Source organism: Peromyscus maniculatus, chromosome 16 (genome assembly GCF_049852395.1).
Source record: "Peromyscus maniculatus bairdii isolate BWxNUB_F1_BW_parent chromosome 16, HU_Pman_BW_mat_3.1, whole genome shotgun sequence".
Classification (NCBI taxonomy): domain Eukaryota; kingdom Metazoa; phylum Chordata; class Mammalia; order Rodentia; family Cricetidae; genus Peromyscus; species Peromyscus maniculatus.
Window position 1 is genome coordinate 37,555,610 of NC_134867.1, and position 21,224 is coordinate 37,576,833.

Consider the following 21,224-nt stretch of genomic DNA (forward strand, 5'->3'; position numbering starts at 1 on the left):
AAAACAAATTTCAACCCATAAAATTGAAGGTCATTTTGTTTGTTTGTTTGTTTTTGGTGCTGGGGATCAAACCCAGGGCCTTGCACATGCTCAGCAAGTATCCCACCACTGAACTGTATCTTCATCAAATTACTAATTAAAAAAATAAAATAAATTAAAACTTAACTCTTGTATAATCAATCAATGAAGCTGAGTGAGGATTTCATTTTTCTATTTTTCTATCCTTTGGGGACAAGACCTCACTCTGTAGTCCTGCATGGCCAGGCACTCACTATATAGGCTAAACTGGTCTGGAATCTTTGGCAACCCTCAATCCTCCAGTCTTGGCCTTCCAAGTGCTGGGATTATAGGCATGTGTCTCCACATCTGGCTCCTAAGTAAGGACTTCCCTGAGTCTTGGCTGATAAGGAGAAGATCTGTGGATTGTTTTCCAGTGAGAGTCTCAAGTAGCACAGGCTGACCTTGAACTCACTGTGTCACTGAAGGTGAGCTGAAATTCCTAGTCCTTTTAACTCTCCCTCCTGAGTAGTGGGATTACAGATGTGAACTAGCACATCCAGATACTTTGAAATACTTTAAAAAGAATTATTATACAGTGCTTCAGAACCCTTGGGCAATGCTAAGTAAAATATTGACAAAAATGTCAGACGAGAATACAAAACCAACCTTGCTGAAGCAGTTCTGCTGTACATCACAGGAGAAGGTGATGAAGGGAAACACACAGGACTGGTCTTTAAGATCACTAGCTTAGGCTCTAACTCGTTTCTTTAAAAAAGAAAAATAACCCATTTCTAGGAATACAAAAGCTACTGTATTCCAAGGTGCTAATGCTTCCTGACTTACAGACTGGCTTGTTGGAGCTCAGGGTGGGAAACGTTCCCGGTAGAGATCAACGAAAAATAAGCCACTGTAGGTCCTAGGTGGGAACAAGTGTGAATTAAGTAGGTTGTCCCATAGTGACAGATGTCCGCAGCCAGAATTACATCAATGGATGACATTTCTTAGAAATTCTAGTTTCTAAGAAATGCCCCCAACAAAGTGCTACACACTGAGTCACTTCAACAGTAGAAATTTACAGTCTTTACCTGGACAAGGGCTCCTCAATATTGGGCCCCCCCATCAACATCTTGTCATGGAGCGGGGAGGGGCCCGCAAAGCCTCGCCCCTCCCTGGGTATGCATACAGGCAGTTAACAGTTGCCAGGGAAGTGGAGATCCTGAAGCCCCACCCATCCCCGAGGATCCATGGGCAGTTAATGGACACTGGGGGAAGGAGAGACAATTTCTTCAGTGGCGCGGCCCCTGGTAAGCTGTCCAGGCTCTTGTATTTATTTAACCCTTCGTCCATATTGTTGCAAGTAACCTGAAGTGAACTCATTGCAGGGAGGGAGGAGAGCATACAAGCGCCCACACCAGCCAGCTTTGGAAGCAGAAGGGAGGCTAATGAGGAAGAAGGGCAGTGAGGGAGGGGGATGGGAGAGGGAAACGGAGAGTGAATATATTCCAACACTGATAAACCAACCTGACGCCATCTTGAGCTTGAAAGCCATCTTAGAGTAAAAATGAACCAGATTCATTCCTGTTTATGACTAAGTCTGTTTCTCAAGGATTGGGCTTTGCCCCACCTGTGACCTTAACTACCATCGGTTCTGTATTGCGTGTTCCAGGAAATGGCAACCATGTCTTTGTTTCAAACGGTTGTTCTGACCAACTCCTTATGCCTATGTGCTGTTCCTGTAACCCCTCCTATTTGCCTGCTAAATCCCTCATTTGGAACCTCCCTACACCTGAGCTGCAAAAACCCTTGTCTTCCCCATGTCCAATGTTGATCTCTTGAATCCTGCCTTAGCAGGAGACAGTCTGTGTACACAGATTTATAAAAAGCTCACTTTCGTTAATTTGACCATAATATGAGTTGGTGGCCTTTCTCCTTGAATCTGTGGGATTAACAATACACATGTGAAAATACAATGAAATCCAGTATCATGTATAATTAATACACACCTATAAAAACTGTTTAATAAACAATGAATATTTATTGTCTCAAAGTACTAGAGGCTATAACTCTAAGATCAAGGTACTGTCAAGGCCACATACCCTCAGAAGTTTCTAGGATGGCTCTGTTCCTGGCCTTTGCCATCTAAGAACACTATCATGCTTCATGAGAGAGGCATCTCACTCTACTACTCCCCTAACTAATCACAGTGCTTATGAGGTGACTCTATAATATGGTTACACTCTGAGATCTTGGGAGTTAGAACTTTGAGGTATAGGGTTGATGGGGACACAATTTGGTACTAAATAATAGAAATTCTCTAAATATTTGGAGCTTATTTGGAGCCAGGAATGGTGGCATGTCTGTGATCTCAGCATGTAGGAGGTGGAAGCAGGAAGGTCATGAATCTAAGGTTATCCTCAGCTAGATAGAGAGAGTTCAAGGTCAGCATGAGCTATTGGATGTAGCTGAAGTCTTCCTGGTCCTACCCAGCTCCCGTGGCCCTGTGGCCACTTGGAACCAAGTAAACACACAGAGGCTTATATTAATTAAAACCACTTGGCCATTAGCTCAGGCTATTGACTAGCTCTTACATTTAAATTAACCCATAATTCTTATTTATGTTTAGCCACATGGCTTGGTACACTTTCTCACCTTTCTGCCTTTACATCTTGCTTCCTCTGTGTCTGATTGGCAACTCCTAACTCAGCCTTCCTATTCCCAGAATTCTCCTCTCTCCTTATCCCTCCTATACTATACTTCTTGCCTGGCTACTGGCCAATCAGCATTTTATTTATCAACCAAATCAGAGCAACACACATTCACAGCATGCAGAAAGACATCCCCAGCAATTGAAGACTCTGTCTCAAGAAACAAAACTATATTTATAAATGTCAAGGGGAAGGAATACTGCGGCCTTCATAAATTAAGGGCACATTCCAAGGGGCAAAAGAGAACAAGTAATTGCAAAGGTAAGCCGAGGAAGACTGTAGACGGGGCTTCGGAACTGTCATCCTTGGCTATAAGGATCAGTATCAAGAGTAGCATCTGTCCAAAGCGAGGGAGTCCTGCAGGAGTAGTCTTTGTGCAAGGCTGTGTTTCTGATTTTTGTGATGGTTCTTAGAATCAGGTGCCCAGGCCTGAGGTCTCCTCCTCCAAAACTACTCAGGGTGGTTGTTGTCCTCATCATCGTCCTTGTCGTCCTCCTCTCCCTCCTCCTTTCCTCCTTTCCCTCCTCCTCCTCTTCTTCTTCTCCTCCCTCTTCTCCCTCTTCTTGTCTCTTCACCCTCCCCCTCCCCTCCCCTTTCTCACGTGCTGTTTGATGCATGTGACTCCACATTGATTTGAAGGACTTTCACAGACCCTGCTCTGCGCAATTCCTCCTTCTGAGTGTCTGAGAATTTCCAAAGAATCTCTGGTTAAACAACCAGGCTCATGTGTGTCTGAAATTAACCTTTCTCCCGCCCTTGTTCTTTTAAATCAAACATTGCTCCCCAAACTATAAGGTTTAGTAGAGGCTTCATTAACGTAGGACGATTCCAAGATGCCAGTACAGTGAGTGATGGGGTTGGCACCCTTGCCAGGAACTCCGTTCCTCTCTCGCAGGCCCAGGCGCCCCAGCTTATCCCTGGAGACATCCAGAGGAGACCCCTTTCAACTAACTGGCAAGTTGAGGTAGGGCACATGACATCCTGGAACTCCCAGACCTAGCCCACTCAGAGGGGCAGCGGGTAGAGATTTCGGGGAATTTTTTTCCCCCAGAAAGAAAACATCAATTTGTCTTTCTACATCACAACTGCAGTGTGTTTACCTCCCCCCATCCCAGAAATGAGCCAGCCGGGCCTTTGTGTTCCAGCCTGCATTGGGTGCTTTTGTGTGGCGCGGCAGGAAGTAGCGGTTGCCAGGCACCCTTCTCCTGCCTTTTGTTTTGACTAGCCCGGAGAGGATGGGAGGGAATTATGCTGCTTAAAAGGGAGCGAGAATGCAGAGAGTGCTCAGGTCTTTTCAGACTTTTTTAGAGGAATGGGACATTGTGGGCGCGGGGCTTTCCAGGAGGAGGGGGAAGTGGGGGCGTTTGTGAGTCTCACACCTCGAGAGGCAACACTTTGGAAGTCCTCTTGTACATTTTTGGGTCAGAGAAGCATGACAGAGTCTCAGAAGGCTGGAGTTTTGCCTTGCCATCTGGAAAGAGATGCTCCAAGCCACCTCTGTCTGTCAATCCGGGTCTGCAGAGCAAACTGCAGACTGGATTTTTCTTTCTCTCTCTCTTTCTTTCCTTCTTTCTTTTCTTTTCTTTCTTTCTTTCTTTCTTTCTTTCTTTCTTTCTTTCTTTCTTTCTTTCTTTCTTTCTTTCTTTCTTTCTTTTCTCTCCCTCCCTCCCTCCCTCCCTCCTTCCCTCCTTCCCTTCCTCCCTCTCTCTTTCTTTCTCTCTCTTTTTTGTTTTTTGTTTTTCGAGACAGGGTTTCTCTGTGTAGTTTTGGTGCCTGTCCTGGATGTCACTCTGTAGACCAGGCTGGCCTCGAACTCACAGGGATCCGCCTGGCTCTGCCTTCTGAGTGCTGGGATTAAAGGTGTGCGCCCACCACCGCCCGCCTGGTTTGCAGACTGGATTTCAGTCCCCATAGGTGCCTGCCTACACAGACACCACCTCTCCTCACTCTCCTCCCAATTCACTGTGTTATTGTTAATCCTCCCTTGGGTTTTCCACATGCTCCATCTTCACGTTCCACTCCTGAAAGAGGTGCACTAACTGCTCAGCCCAGCTCATCCATTCTGTGCTCTCTCATTTTAATTTTGCTTCTTTAACCCCTACCCAGCACTAAGCCGCTATCTTCTGTCATTACCTTGCATTCCAGGAATGAGAAGGGCTGATTGGTAAAAAGCCTGTGAGGACTGACCATTCCCAAGCAACAAGGACACAGGATGGCTCGCCTAAGATCAGATCCCTCTCCAGATGGGAGCGGTTAATTCGCCATGCTGGGAACCCCAGAGCAGGAGTTACCGTCTGCCTACTTTCATTTCTCTTGATGTGATAAAATACACTGAGAAAAAGCAACTTGGGGGGAGGAATGGAAATTATTTCAGTTTTACATTACAGGTACCTGCCCATCATTGCAGTGGAGTCAAGACAAACTTCGAACAGCCAGCTGAAGTACAGCCATAGTTAATATACAATAATAGATCAATATAGAAACAGAGAAGCCAGAGACAGGTCTGTGCAGCTTTGGGCTATCTGATTCTTGACAACGACGATACGAACATGAGCTGTGGAAAGAACGGCCTCTTTAACAATGGTGTTGGGAAAACTGATATCTATAAAGAAGACTGAAACTTGGTCCCACCTAACAGCCTGAAAGGAAAAATTAGCATGTGATTAATACTAGGGGAAAGAGAGAGAAGGTAGAAAGCTTCAAGGTAGAAACATAGGGAACAGCTCTCAGAACATGTTCCCTTATCTGAGAAACAATAGCAAGAGGGCACAAAGTGACTGGAACTTTGATCCAGCATGAAGGGGCAGCCTGCAGGATAGGAGACTATCTTTGCTAGCTATTCATCTGACAGGAGATTGATATGCAGAATATACAAACAATTCTTCTTAAGTGCACACACAGAAAGAAAAGAAATAATCCCAACAATAAATGGGCAAATTAACTAGACAGGCACGGCTCAAAGGAAGTGCAAATTTGGCCAATGAATACAAGAAAAATGTTCGGTGTCTTTAGTCATCAAGATGATGCAGTTTAAAACTTCGCTGCAGGGAGTGGAGATGGCAGAGTGGTTAAGAACATGGGTTGCTTTCCCAGAGGACCCAGGGTTTGATTCCCAGCACCTACGTGGTGACTCACAACCATCTGTAACTCTAGTCCCAGGGAATCAGCCACCTCTTCACCTCCGGGGGTACTGTATGCAGGGGGTACATAAATATAAATACAGACAAAATATCCATACACATACACACACAAATAAACCTTAAAAAAAAAACACTTCATTGCAATTCCATTTCAAAAAAGGCAATTGTTAAATAAAAAAAATAAAAGCAAGAGATGATGAGCAGATGGGGAGGCCCTTACACACTGTAGGTCAGAATGTAAATTCATTCAGCCACCATAAAAGTCCCTATAGAGGTTTCTCAACTAAAAACTCAACTATCATGATATGTAATTATTTCATTCCTGTTTACATACCTGAGGGAATCTAGTTAGCAAACCATAGAAATTTCTGTACCCTTGAGGTTCTCAATGCACTATTTGAAACAGCAACTTATGGAATCAGCCTATGTTCCCATCAATGGATAAGTGCATAATGAAATATATATATATACATTACATATATTTAAAATGAAGTTTTATTTTGCTACTTTTTTTTTTTTTTTGGTTTTTTCGAGACAGGGTTTCTCTGTGTTGTTTTGGTGCCTTTCCTGGATCTCGCTCTGTAGCCCAGGCTGGCCTTGAACTCACAGAGATCTGCCTGCCTCTGCCTCCCGAGTACTGGGATTAAAGGCGTGCGCCACCACCGCCTGGCTTATTCTGCTACTTCTACAAGCTATCCTCTGACCCTACATGTGCTCCATACACGTAATAAATGTAGTAATTTTACTATGTTCCTCCTTCATGTATATTCTGGGAGATTTCCTCTTTTAGTAGCCGAAGAACCTCAACAGTGTAATATCCTGGGAATGTGATGAACGGTGTAGTTCAAGGGGGAGAGAATGACAAATAGCATTATAATTGTACTTTACTTACTGAAGAGGAAAAAAAAAACACAAGAAAAATGAGGACTGACATTTCACCACTGGTTTTAGCGACATGGGATTATTGTGAACCTGGAAAGTGTAATGGTTCATCTTCTTTGACAGCTTGACTGATTCTAGAACCAACACGGGAAACACATCTCTGCATGGATCTATGTACCGATTCCAGAAACATTTGACTGAGGAGAGAAATCTGACCCTGAATGCAGTGACATTATCCCATGGCTAGGATCCTTTACTGAATAAAAAGGAGAAAAGCTGAGAACCGGCGTTCATCTCTCTCTACTTCCTGCTGTGGATGCCGTGGACCAGCTATTACAAACTCCTTCCTTACCATGATGGACTGTGAGCCAGAACAAACCCAACCTCCCTTGACTTGCCTTTGATGGGTACTTCACCAAAGCCATGGGAAGCTTAACTAATATGGACGAGGATGGCATTTTAGTGGAAGGATGGGTTTCAAGTCTAGTTTTCGCAAGCTCAATAGAAAATGGGAATAGACAACCAGAGTGGGAAGTTACTATGGAGTTTTTCTACTGGGAGAAACAGGAAGTGGGTTAATAGTGTGTGTGTGGGGTGGTGGTGGGAGTGGAGGTGATGGTGGCAGAATCAAGAAAGAGATTCTTTTAACTGGGAGAACCTCCTGCCTGCTGGTGTGCTGGAGACAATGACCCTGGAGAGAAAGGGGGCAGTACACACAACCTTGACCTTCAATAACTAAGAGGGGATGGAGTTCGACACAATGGAGAAACTGCCACAGATAGGAGTGCAGGCTGGTTGGCCATAAAAGGAAGGGGAATGGTAGCTGAGAAGGGAAGGGTTAGTAGCAGGAATGAGGCCTGCTTCCTCTAAGGGAGGGGCATTGAGGGAGATTGACCCTGACCTGGCCTCCTTGAAAATATGTTAATGATGTCCACTGTCATAGAGGTCAGCTGCCAGGTGTCAAAGTGGTCACCTAAGACAATCTAGAGTCATAAAACAATGCATACCAATACTTTAACATAAAGACAAAGCAAATTTGGGGGCATGTACAGCTGAATGGACAGATTATCGTTTTTATTCAACTAATTCACAATCTGGATTCATTTTTGTTTGTCTGTTTTTGCTTTGTCTGCAGCAATCATCTACAGACAACCAACTAGATGTTCTATGGGTCAACTCAACTCTGACAGAATCTTCCTGTGGTTGGATGTGGCCCCTACAGCTGCAGAGTTCAGTCCCACCATATTGCCTTTTCCCTTCAGGGCGCTATTTCCAAGTCCAGGTTCTGACTTGTACCTCTTGATCTGCTGTAAATTGGTTCCCATGATTCCCTCTGGGGTTCAATGCTTTGCTAGAACAGCTCAGAGAACCCAGAGAAACAATTTACTTAGTAGATGATCATGTTTTGTTTTAAAAGGATGCAATTTGGGAAAGGGCCTGATGGAGGATATGAGCAGGGCTCAGTATATAGGAAGGTGCTTCCACATCCTTGGGGACTGAACCACACTTCTGGAATCAGCATGTGTTTGGCAAAACCTTTCCTTTGGAGTTTATGGAGGCTTTATGATATAGCATGACCAAATAAACTACCACCCAGGTTATTAAGTCAATAATCACTTGTCCTGTCCCGTCTCCTCTTAGAGTGGAGCTCAAAGTTATCCTCCATAGTAGCTTGGTTACCTGACAAGTGCCCTGTTAGGTAGGGCTTTACAAAACTCACTTCACTAGCTTAAACTCAGATGTGGTTGATAGGAGCTTCTGATGGTGTCTTAGTTAGGTTTTTATTGCTGCGATAAAGACCGTGACCAAAAGCAGTTCAGAAAATTCTTCATTTGGCTTGTAGGTTACAGTTTGTCATCAGGGAAAGCCAAGGCAGGAATCAAAACAGGAACCTGAAGGCAGGAACTGAAGCAAAAACCATGGAGGAACCATGGCTTGCTCCCCACGGCTCCCTCATGTTGCATTTTTATATGACCCAGGGCCATCTGACCAGGGGTGATACCCCCCAAGTGAGCTGGGCCTTCCACACACCAATCATTAACCAAGAAAAATGCTCTGCTAACATGCCTCCATACAGTCTAATGGAGGCATTTTCTCAGTTGAGATTTCCTCTTCCCAGATGACCCTAGCTTGTTTCAGGTTGACAAAAATTAACCAACATAGCTGGGTAAACAAAGATACTGCTTATCACTTCAGAGTCAGGGATCAAGATCAAAGTACATGGTTTTTTTTGTTTGTTTGTTTGTTTTATTTTGCTACTTTTTTTTTTTTTTTTTTTTTGGTTTTTCGAGACAGGGTTTCTCTGTGTAGCTTTGCGCCTTTCCTGGAGCTCACTTGGTAGCCCAGGCTGGCCTCGAACTCACAGAGATCCGCCTGGCTCTGCCTCCCGAGTGCTGGGATTAAAGGCGTGCGCCACCACCGCCCGGCCCCAAAGTACATGGTTTTTTGTTTTGTTTTGTTTTGTTTTTAAATCATATCACAATGTCCTAATAGCTCAGAAGTTTTTTACCCTTCACCCCTTTGAAAGGTATATTGGGGCTATATTCCGACAAAGCCAAAAATGAGTACAAGGAATTAGGTCAAGATTGCTTCTTGTGAATTTTCCTGAAATTTGGAGTTATGATGGGCTGGAGAATGGCATGGTTCATGACCAAGTGTTTTCTCTTGTAAAAAAAAAAAATGAAAATAAATAAATGAATAAATGTTTCCATTCATAATATGCTGACTTAAGAAGGCTGCTCCTGGTTACCCACATTGGGGGCAAAAAAAGAGTCAAGTATTGTGGCAAGTATTTGTAATTCAAATGAAGGGAAGTCAGGTCCCTAGGGTTTGCTAGTCAGCCAGCCTAGCCTATGTAGTGAGCTTCCGGCCAATGAAAGCCTGTCTCAACACACAAGAGGAAGCCATTTTGATGGCCCAGTGCATAAAGGTGCTTTGAGGCAAAAACCTGACGATCTGAGTGCGATCCCCAGGACCCACGTAATAGGAAGAGAACTGGTTCTCCCAAATTGTCATCTATAAACTCCGCACATGTACTGTCACATGTATACACAAAATACATGAAGTATATTGCAAATAAAAAGTAACAAAAGTGGATGACACCCAGGGACCAACAGGGGAAGATATCCTCTGCCCTTCACATACGCGCACCTATATATACACACACATCGACACCCGAGAAGCATTTTTCAGAAAACTATTGTTACTCTGAAAAGAACATCCTTCCTTCCTTCCTGACAAGGAGGCAGGAAACAGGCTTTGAAAGTGGAGCTTTGTGCTCCTGCTGAAAGAAATCCCACCTCTGCGCTCCGTTGTCTGTGACTGTTGATTGTCAGTGGTTGTGTCTGAGTAACACGTCTATGATTCATGTGGTGTCGGCTCTGGCAATTCAGCCCTTCTCCTCCTGCGGCCGGTGAGTGGGCAGGTGCGACTGTGGGCGTGGAGAGGGTACAGCATCTTCCGCAGGTTTATTGTTTTTGTTTAGTCATCTCTGGTTCCTTGAGAAAATTGTGATTTCTCCAGAATTAGCCATTCTGTTCATCCCTCCTGGTCCTTCTCATTTGTTCTCTAATTTGGGAAGACTATTCACGGTTACCTGGCAACCAGCTAGCTGGGTTTGTTGACTCATGCATCCTAGGAGAGTCTGAAGTTTCCCATGGAGTCAAGAGCTCTACTTGAGCTTGTATGCCAATTTGAAGGAACCTGAAGGCAGGTGGCAGGTCCCCTTGAATTAACCAGATGATTACAGGTGGGATTTCTCAGGAGGTAACTGGCACTGAGCTCAGATGCCCTAGTAGCCAAAGGCAAATGTCTATTCTCATATTCAAGAGTATAGTCACACTTCCTGTATATGAACAGGGAACAACAGGAGCTGAGGGTCACCCCACTGGAATCCTACTGTGTCCAGCTCCACCCACATCAAACGTCTTCCACAGGATGTGAGCCACCAGGCTCCAAAACATCCTCTGATAGCCACCTCCACTGTGTGTGTGTGTGTGTGTGTGTGTGTGTGTGTGTGTGTGTGTGTGTGTGTATGGGCTCTGGTGTTTATCTGATCTCTTTGGCTATAGTCTGGTGATCTTTAATGGTCCTTTCTTCTTTCTCCATGAATGGCTAGATCAACTCATGCAAGAGGCTGGCATGTTCTCCAAAGCAAATTTGAGGTGTGTGCACAAACATAGCTTTTCCTGAGACAGGCTTGCGGTCAGGAGGGTGTGGTGGGCACAGGAGTGAAATACATTGGATGTCGGCAGGGGGCACAGAGGCCAGTTTTGTTGATTAAAGGTCTAGGGGTTTACTCTGATATGGCAGTGTCCACTATCACAGCATAAACCAAATACAACAGGAAGGTCACTGGGTTCCTATAGAAACCAAATCTCGGTGGGAACTCTTCTCTGGGGCAAAGCATGCTACTAGGCATCTGGTGAGTATAGGGTTAGAAAATGAGAAGAGAATCACTAACCTTGTGGATGGATATAAACATGTTTTAGTGAATACTTGCTTCTCCTGGTCCTGTGATGCTTACAAAGAACAGAGCCCACCCTTCCTTTCCCCCAGGCCATGCAGGTTGATCGCCTCACTTACTACCTCTCAGTCTTCTTTTCGTAGTTGAAAAGTCAGTGAAAATCTGCTGCCCTGTCCTTGGCTGTGGTAGGGACAGGAGTACACTTAAGGATGCTTGACCATATGTTGAACCAAGAGGGCAATGAAAATTGTCACTATTCCATTGAGAAGGAACCTACTTATGCATGTGAGCATTCATATGAGGGGGTTTCGTCAGGATGAGAGAACATCTGGGTGCAGAAGGTGGGTGTTATCTCATGGCTCAGACAGAAGCATGTTACCCATGAGAGGACCTGGCAAAGGAAGGCTTTCATAGAGGTCCCTAGGGAACCCTCAGGAACATCAAAGAAACAGGTCAGCTTGGAGCCCATCTTTGGTTAGAGTCCCAGAGAAGCTATGGAGAAATTCAAGGAGACTCAGCAGCCTCCCTTTTCCATGGCTAGTCTCTAGACCAAAGAAGGCCTAGCTGGATGAAGAGGTCTCCAAGTTTGAAGATTTTTTTACATTCCATGGAAGTAGCTATTTTAATGATTGAGATAAATCTGACCAGAAATAACTCTGACCATATGGAAAGAGGTCTTTTTTTTTTTTTCATCCAGAGAAAAGATTCTTGAGGTTTGCCTTAGAGTCTACCCAACTGACAGAGGAGAAAGAGCCCACAGGCAGGTTGGAAAGGGCAATGAAAAGGGAGAATACAGACACAGCATTCTGTAGAAGTATTGCTTCCACGCTGGGCTCCATTCTGTTTACTCACATCCAACAATGAGTGAGAAAAGATGAAGTAAGAATTATAGGGAGCAACTTAGATGAATCAAGTCAACATCTAGACTGTAAGAATGCCTATCTGTTAACAGTATGCATTGAGTCGATGTTAATGAACCAAAAATAAATTGCTTGGAGCCAGGAACATGGGGATTCCCTGTAATCAAGGCACTGGGAGATAGAGGCAGGAACTTTGGAGAAGTTCAAGATCAGTCTCAGCTACATAGTAAGTTCAAGGTCAGCCTAGGTTACATGAAGCCCTGTCTAAAAGAGAAGAAAGGGGAGAAGAAGAAGGAGGAGAAAGAAAGAGGAGGAGGAGGAGGAGGAGGAGGAGGAAGAGGAGGAGGAGGAGGAGGAGGAGGAGGAGGAGGAGAAGAAGAAGAAGAAGAAGAAGAAGAAGAAGAAGAAGAAGAAGAAGAAGAAGAAGAAGAAGAAGAAGAACAGCAGCAGCAGCAGCAGCAACAACAACAACACTTCTTTGCATTCTTTGCTACTATGTGCTACCTTGCTACTGAGATGAGGGATGCAAATGTGAGGGAGAGAACCCACACTGTCAGATCTTAGTCTGGTGGAGAGTGAGACACAGACATCCCTCACAGCCCAAGGACAGCAGAAGGGAGGTGTGTGCACAGAATCACACTGAACCATTCTCACGTCTCATTTGCTCGCTGGTATTTCTTACGTGCATTTCCTTAAATTAAAATGAGCATTGACTATGCTTAGTTTGGAGGTTCCTAGGGGAGAGACCGGTAGATCATAATGGGGGGGAGTGGGGCCCGGGCCTCAAGGTTTGACCGAAGAGAAGCCACCTGCTCTAACTGCAGGCAGCAGCACCCCCACCCCCGTGGGCGGGCATCCCAGTCTCTGCTTCCTGACGGGGGACAAAGTGGGACCAGTTATATCCCATTTTCATTCTCCCGCCTTTCCTGCCACAGTGGATTAGATCCCACGTAACCATGGGTCAAAACAGAGCCTTCCTTCTGTAAGCGGCTCTTGTCACAGCAGCCTTTAATCCCAGCACTCGGGAGGAAGAGCCAGGCGGATCTCTGTGAGTTCGAGGCCAGCCTGGTCTCCAAAGCGAGTTCCAGGAAAGGCGCAAAGCGACACAGAGAGACCCTGTCTCAAAAAACCGGAAAAAAAAAAAAAAATGAGCACAACTTTTGATCCTGTAAGGAAGGCTATGCTTCTTTGTGACAGCAGCACTCAGTGTTAGGCTGGTTCATCCTCCCCAGGCATCTGCAAGAGCAGAATGAGGGATGAGACATGGGATGATCAGATCTGGTTCCTTCCCCCACTTCCGCAAACAATGCCCCACCCCCGGAAGGACTGGCATTGGTGGGTGAGGAGAAGGCAGGCGCATGGAATCCATCTCCAGGGGAAGTCCTTGAGACAGTATCATCTCTCAGTCATCGCCCGACCTCACAAAAGAGGTGTGTGTCTTCTTGGGCTAAACCCCCTGCCTCAAACTCCATCACCTCCTCAGGTGGTGAGTCACTTCTGTATCTGGTCTATTGAGTTTCCGCTCCTTCTCTCACGCTGCCAGCTTTCCTCCGTAGAGCTATTTTCCGAGCACAAAAGCTGAGCCTGAGATCTGCGGCACAAAGAAAAGCTTATTCTGAGTGCCTTCCTCCCGTTTTAAATTCTGCAATAAAAATATCCTGAAGTCTAGGCACACGAAGTCTGAATTTGGTTTCTTAGATATGAACGGAGAAAGGGCAATTCCCATTTGTTCCATGTTGCCTGCAGAATTAGGAATAAAATGCAAATATCCCAATAATTTATTCTGCTTCTCTTGTTAAAATAGCATTTGCAATTTAAATGATAGGGGTTGTAGTGGATTGCTTTGCAATTCATCTCTGATAAGGGGGAGGAAAGACATCAGAGAGTTTATCCCTTCTTTCCATGCTTCATTAAGAACCTTTAGCAACGGGATATCTGCACACTGACAGAGTCTTGGAAAGGTGCTATTCCAGCCAGCTTGCAATAGTTCGTCTGGACGGGAGACCTTCGGCTAAGAGGCTCTACTGGTTTCCCAGAGGTCCTGAATTGATTCTCAGCGCCAAGTCAGATGGCTCACAGCAGCCCTGTAACTCCAGCTACAGAGGAATCTGATGCTCTGGGCCTCAGCAAGCACCTGCACTCAGGTACACATACCGCACCCTGCACCCCCTCCCCCACTCATATACACGTAAATAGAAATATTAAAATAAACGTTTAAAATAGTCAATCCCTAATATTCCTTGTGAATGGAAATCATCTGCTGGCATAAGCAAGTGCCTCCTGAAAGATCCGTGGCTCAATGTGACTTTAAAACAAGTCTTCAAGCCAGCTATGATGGCGAACACCTGTCATCCCAGCTCTGAGGAGGAGGAGGCAGGAGGAAAGCAAGTTCACGGCCAGCCTGGGCTAAGAGGTAAAACCTTGTTTCAAAACAAAACAAACAACAACAAAAAAGGGTGGGCTGGAGCTGTTCAGTGGCAAAGCATCTTTCTATTGTGCTCTGGGCCCTGGGTTTAGTTTTAGCACTGGGAAAACAAAACAAAACCTTTTAACCAGAAAAGCTTGCATCATCAAAATAGAACTACAAATGCGACTGTGGACAGATGGACAAGCTTCACTCATTCCCTCAATAAGGAAACGGGTTGCACAGATATTGTTCATCGTAATCTCTTCACTTCAAGGTAGAGAGAAGATTCATGCCATTAGAACAACAAATGAAGTGATGGGTCTTTAAGGGCATCTTTGAAGTTGCAAGCCGAGTCAATTCCATCTGGCCTTGGGAGTTTTACCACAGAGATATCTGCACATCCCATGTTTATTGCTGCTCTATTCATGATAGCAACAGTACCAGCCCGCATGTTCCTCAGCAGATGAGACAAAGGAGAAGTATATCTACACAGTGGAGTTTTACGAAGCCATAAGAAAGAACGTGATCAGGATGTTTGCAGGGAGATGGATGGACGTGGGGATCACTATGTTAAGTAAAATGAGCCAAGCTCAGGAAGACAAATACTGCATAATTTTTCTCTTCCGCATAAGTCTAGATTGAGGCTGGTATTAAATCAACATTTCAAAGTAACACAACTGAAATGCTGATCTTTTTTTTTAAATGACAAATGCTATTTTAACAAGGGAAACAATGAATTATTATAAAAAAACAATGGTGACAATAGAAACCAATCACTCATGGGATTCCCCTTTAATTTCCCCATTGAAACAAAGATTGGGAAACTTTGTTATGGTTCAGTGTATTTTTCTTTTTTCAAGTGTCCTAATTCTTGAAGTGCAAGAGTCGATAAGATTCCAGAGCCAAGCTTGGTGGTCCACACCTGTCATCGAAGCTTTCCGGAAGCTGAGGCAGGAGGCTCACTAGTCTGGGCCATGTAGTGAGACGCTGTCTTAGAAAACAAAAGACAGAAGCTCTGTTTGCTGGGTGTGATGGCTCATTCCTGTAATCCTATACTTGGGAGATGAAGACCGAGTAAAGTCATTTTCAACTACATTGGGAGTTTGAGACCACCCTGGGCTCCGTGAGATTCTGTCTCAAAGAACAAAACCAAGGGTTGGTCATGTAGCTCAGTTGGTAGAGGACTTGCCTAGCATGTACAGGAGCCCTGGATTCAATGTCTAACACCACGTAAGCCACGGTTGTGCAAGCCTCTAATACCAGACAGAACTCAGGGAGAGGAGGCAACAGGATCGGAAGTTCAAGGTCATCCTTTGCTACACAGAAAACGAGAAGTCAGGCTGCCCTGGGCAACAGGAAACCCTATCTCAACAAACAATAAGACAAAAAGATTCAAGAGGCTAAGGTGCAGGCTTGAACACACAAGAAACAGAAGCCACGGGAGACTGAGGGTAGGGAGGCTCAGACCTGAGGGGGCAACAGCAAAGGAAAGCCAAGGCCACAGGGCTGGGAGGCCAGGGGGGAAAGGCAGAAAGTCAAAGAAGAGCAAGAACTGCAGGTGCCTGACGCTCTTGCAGAGGACTCAGTAATTCCAGTTCTAGTGGTTATGACGTCCTCTTCTGGCCTCCACAGGCACTGCACACACATGGTGCACATACCGATATATAGGCTAAACACTGATGCACATGAAATTAAAAAGTAAAAATCTTTTTTTTTAAAGTGGGAGTGGAGATTGGTTCAGTGATAGAGCACTTGCATATCAAGAATAAGGCCCTGGGTTCAGTCCTCATCTAGGGGGGTTGGGGAACTGAGAGCCTTTTCACATCCTTTATGTGATCTTTGATGAGTTAAATAAATAAGATACAGATCTTAGGACCTAAAACAATAAGCTTCTAGATGTCTGTTTTCTGTCATAAGACTAGTAAAAGTGTTTCACATCACATCGCCGAAGAAAAATAAAGAAGGAATCTGCTGTGTCATGCATGGCATGCATTAATTCACATTAATAGTTAATTAATAGTGTAATTAATTTAACAATTAATTAATAATTGATCCCATCAATAAAAGGGAAAATGTATTTCCGTTTTATTCCATTTTACAGAGGAGGGGCTGGGTATCTGAAGAATTACCAGAACTTTCTTGGAGGCATGGTAACGAGGAGGGGAGGGAGGGAGACGCAGTGCAGGACCACACGGTCATTTGACATCTTGCTCATGCGCTCTCAGGTTCTTAGTCAGCTGTAAAGTAGGACTGCAGAACCGTGACGACGCCTGGAACTGGTTTCCGACTTTAGTCAAGCTCACACTACTGACGCACTTTGTGGAAACGCTGAATACATCTACAAAAGAATGGAAATTTGCTGGGCACAGTAGCTCATGCCTGTAACCTCACACTGGAAGCTGAGGCAAGAGGACAACAATGAATTTGAACCTGAGCTATGCAGTGAATTCTAGGCTATCCTGAGCTGCAGAGTCTGACACTTTGTACGCGCACACACACACACACACACACACACACACACACACTCTCTCTCTCTCTCTCACTCTCTCTCTCTCTTACACATACACACGTTCTCTCACACACACTCAAATACACACTCACACGCCCACATGTTCGCTCACTCACACACATACAAACTCATGCATGCACAATGTTCTCTCTCACACACATGTACACATACACAGTCATGCTCCCTCTCACGCACACAAATCCTATGTGTGTGAGGATGTACATTCCTCTAGAAAGTGTTATAAGTTCTCTTTAATTTTAACCTTTGCTATTGTTTATAAAACGTCAGCATGTCTCCTGATCAAAACAGACAATTCCTGTCAGAAAATTTATTTTGGGGATGAAGAGAGGTAGGTCAGCGTACATTGCTTATGTGTCATACATAAGGCCATAGATTCAACCTTTACTGCAAGAAAGAGAGAGACACATTTATGGAGACACTTTCTCAGTTCAGCTTTCCCCTTCCCAGATGACCCTAGCGTGTGTCAATCAGTAAGACATCTGAAATAGTTCAAGCAGAAATAAAGCCTACATTCTCTGAGGGGCACTCCAGCCAAGGCGAACATCTGTCAAGTACAGCTCACTGTCTTGTACCTGATGTTGTGTGCCCTGGATTACTGTGGGTAATTACTGTGGATGACTGAGAGTAAGGAAGGCAAGACAGATGGCAGGAAGCTGGCTGGGCACATCCGCTAGGTCTTACGTTTGCTAGCACTTGTAGCTAGTGCTTCACAGAACAAAGATGGCAGACAAAGCCATTCTATGAGTAGGATAGATCATGACAGAACAAATCTGTGCTCACTGTACCCGAATACAGAAAACCCGTGTACAAATGTACACACGTACACATGTACACACGTACACATGTATGCACGCACGCACGCACACTGGAAAATGATCTCACATCTTCCTAATGTGACCAGTAAAAGAAACAGCTCCCTATTAGAAACTGTAGCTCCTAACTTTGTTTTGTTCTCTCCTCCTAGATAGAATTCGCTTAAAGCATGTGCTGTGGACTGAGTTGTGGTCCCATCTCCAGCCCCTCGCTCCTCTGGTGAAGTTCCCAACCTTAGAATACTGTGGTAGCATCAGCTCCAAGGGCAGTGTGTCTAGTGTCTTTACGGGGGGGGGGGGATTCAGGACAAAATCCTTGTGAAACAGGAGCTATGTGGCTATAAGCTAGGAGCTTCCAGAGGAGACGAGAGAGCTGGAATAGATTCTTCCCTAGCATTTTCAGAGGGAGCCTGGCCACGGGCCGAGGATGTAGCTTGGTTGGTGGAGCGTTTCACTAGCGTACAGGAAAGGCTGGATTCCAGTCCCAGCGTTGCATAACCTGACACAGTGGCACATGCCAGTAATCCTAGTCATAGGGGACAGAAGGCAAGAGGATCGGGGTTCAAGGTCACCCCTGACTATACAAAAGGTTAAAGACCAACCTGCAATATACGATATTCTTTCTATTAAATACAAAACAATCATAGAAATAACAGAGTATCCCAGCAGACACCCGAACTGAAACTGGACTTCCGGCTTCTAGAACTATCTGACAATAAATAGCCTTTATTTAAGACATGGAGCATGCAGCGCTTGGTTCCAATAGCCCTGGGGGCTGGATATTTATTAAACCATCTAAAAAACAGGGAATGACTGTTGTTCTGATTACATCAAATCCAGAGAAAAGGTACCTTGCTTGCATTCTCTGTAATATCACCTGATACCAACTCACATTGTCTAATGCTTTCTCAGCCTCGCACTGACCTGCCCATAGTTCTAACAGGTGCGGGTTTTTCTCTGTTGCCATAGTGAAAAGCAAAAAGCCTTTGTTTATAGATAAGGGCATCCCTGGTAGCCTTTGGTTAAAATGCACTGAAATAATTCAAACTTTTTTATTAATTAATTTTTCTCATTTATTTTACATCCTGACTGCAGCTTCAAACTTTTCCCCCCAATAACATGTATAGTCATTGCTGTTTAAACTGTCCAAGCTTTCCTTAGGGAATCCTAGAACTCATATTGAAAGTATATTCCTTTATATGGTCACTTCTTTATAAAACGGCTTCTAAGCCACACGGATTAGATTTCTACAGATGTGAAAGGCCGCCTTCCATGACTTCATCTCGATTTTTAACTTCCTTTCTTGCTTCTTTCATTCTTACTACATTCACACTTAATTATTTTCCCATTTTCATTGTTTATTGTAATTACTCAGTGAATTTTGGCCTCCCCCGCTCCTCCATAATTTTCTAGTCTTATTTTGCATAGCCAATGTAATCCTAGTCCTATTAAAATTTTCAGAGAGGGCTGGAAGGATGGCTCCAAGGTGAAAATATTAGGTATGCAGGCCTACTGATGCACTGTGAACTCTGGAACCCATACAAAAAGTCAGGGGGCATGTTACACATTTGTAATCCCAGCTCTCCTCTCATGAAATTGGAAACAACAGAATCTCCCATAACCTCTGGCCCATTTGTCCTGGAAGATGAAGCCTAGCAGCAGAAAGGAACGGAGAGAAGACCTTGCCTCAAAAATGTAGAAGGTAAGAACCAACTTCCTCAAATTGTCCTCTGACAGCCATATATGTGTGCTCTGGCACAAGCAATAATAAATAAATAAATGTGTTTTCCCCCTCAAGAGTTTTCTCAATTCTTCCGAATTTGCTAAGAAGTAGTTTTTAGGATTTTCCTCTTTTGGTTGCTTGGGTTTTCAATATCCTGAGTCCCTTGCTCTGGCCCACATGATTTTTGCTGGCACATACAGTAGGCTATATTAATATTAACAAGGATTGCCTCACCGGGGACCACACTTTTACTGAGTTCAGCCGGGGTCAGCCAGTCCCTTGCTGACCTTGGAAGACAAACGCTGTTTGTGATACGTCACTAAGATGTTGTAGCTGTTTTTTATGGGTCAGTTGCTAATGATAAACGATGAGTTTTCATTTCATTGCTCATTCACAGTCTGATGAGAGTAACAACCTGGACCCCAAATTTGCCCCCCAAAGAATCAGTAGATAACTTTGACTCCCCTGGGCCACAATTGGGTGCTGATTAAACACTCACTTTAGAGATGTTACTGTTTAGGGGGCTGGTCTGTTCATCTCCACCCTAAATTCTGGTGGTCACTACACATTTTCACCAGCAGCAACAGCAGAGAGAGAAGCTTGTTTTATTTATTTATTTATTTATTTATTTATTTATTTATTTATTTATTTATTTATTTATTGTTTTGCCTTGTTTCTAACCCGGGTCTCGTGTTTCTGGACTAGGAACAGGGGGTTGGGAGGCATTAGGGCCATTCAGTGTCTCTTGCCATTTCATGGGCTGGACTGGCCACTGGATTTGGATTACCCTTGTGGTTAAGGGAGATTTCTCTTTGCTTCTGGAATATTTGCTTTCTTTTCTTTTTTATCACTGCAAGTATTCAACTATTTCTATTTTTCTGAAAAATTCTAGTAAAAGGGAAAATTGTATCAAGATTCTGTACTAACTGTGATTTCAAAGGAGGAGAAAAATGAATACATTGTTAACACTTGAGTGCATGCCTCATATGGGAAGGGATTCATCCTACAGTTCTTAGTCTACAGTATAGTGTCTTATAGAATAGCACTGGACACAGAGCACTTGGCACAGACGACCAGGCACATGGCACTGGACACAGAGCACTGGGCATGGAGCACTGGACACAGAGCACTGGGAACATAGTACTGGATACATAACACAGGACGCAGTACTGAGCACAAAGCACTGGACACATACATAGCCATTGTTCAGCAAATTTTCTCTGCTGGATGAATCATCTTGGTCTCAGCTGTGGCCAACCCTAATGACCTAAACGGTATTTCTTGGCAACCAAAAAAGACATTTCCCATCATTCCCAAGGTCAAACACCCCAAGGCTAAGAAACTAAGCCAAGTCACTACTCACTTAATTAAATTAACACCAGTGTCATGAACTCATTGTGAAGATGAAATAAGTGTCGCCCACAGCCATCAGCACAGAGCCTGGGCGATGGTGCTGTGTCCTGAGGCTCATTCAAATTTGAGCTTGAATTATAAGGTACGTAGAATGAAGATTGTTTTTTTTTTTCTTTTCAGTAGAGTTCTAACGTCTTTCTTTAATCCTATCTTATTAGTATCCAGGGGCTTAACAAACAATTATTAAATGAACACATGAAGTAAGGACTAACTAAATAAATTGAGCCATGCCTTAAAGCTACTCATGGATTCTTATTAGAAGTTAATAAGTCACAGACAGTTTGTGG

At 44.2% G+C, this 21,224-nt stretch overlaps 1 long non-coding RNA gene across 1 annotated transcript; it reads left to right on the forward strand.

The window, feature by feature from the left end:
• Positions 1 to 346: 346 nt before the first annotated feature.
• LOC121823180 (uncharacterized) lies at positions 347 to 5,050 on the forward strand. Its single transcript, XR_013045032.1, has 2 exons — positions 347 to 1,304; positions 4,851 to 5,050. It is a non-coding gene; the product is annotated as an uncharacterized LOC121823180 (long non-coding RNA).
• The last annotated feature ends 16,174 nt before the right edge of the window (positions 5,051 to 21,224 follow it).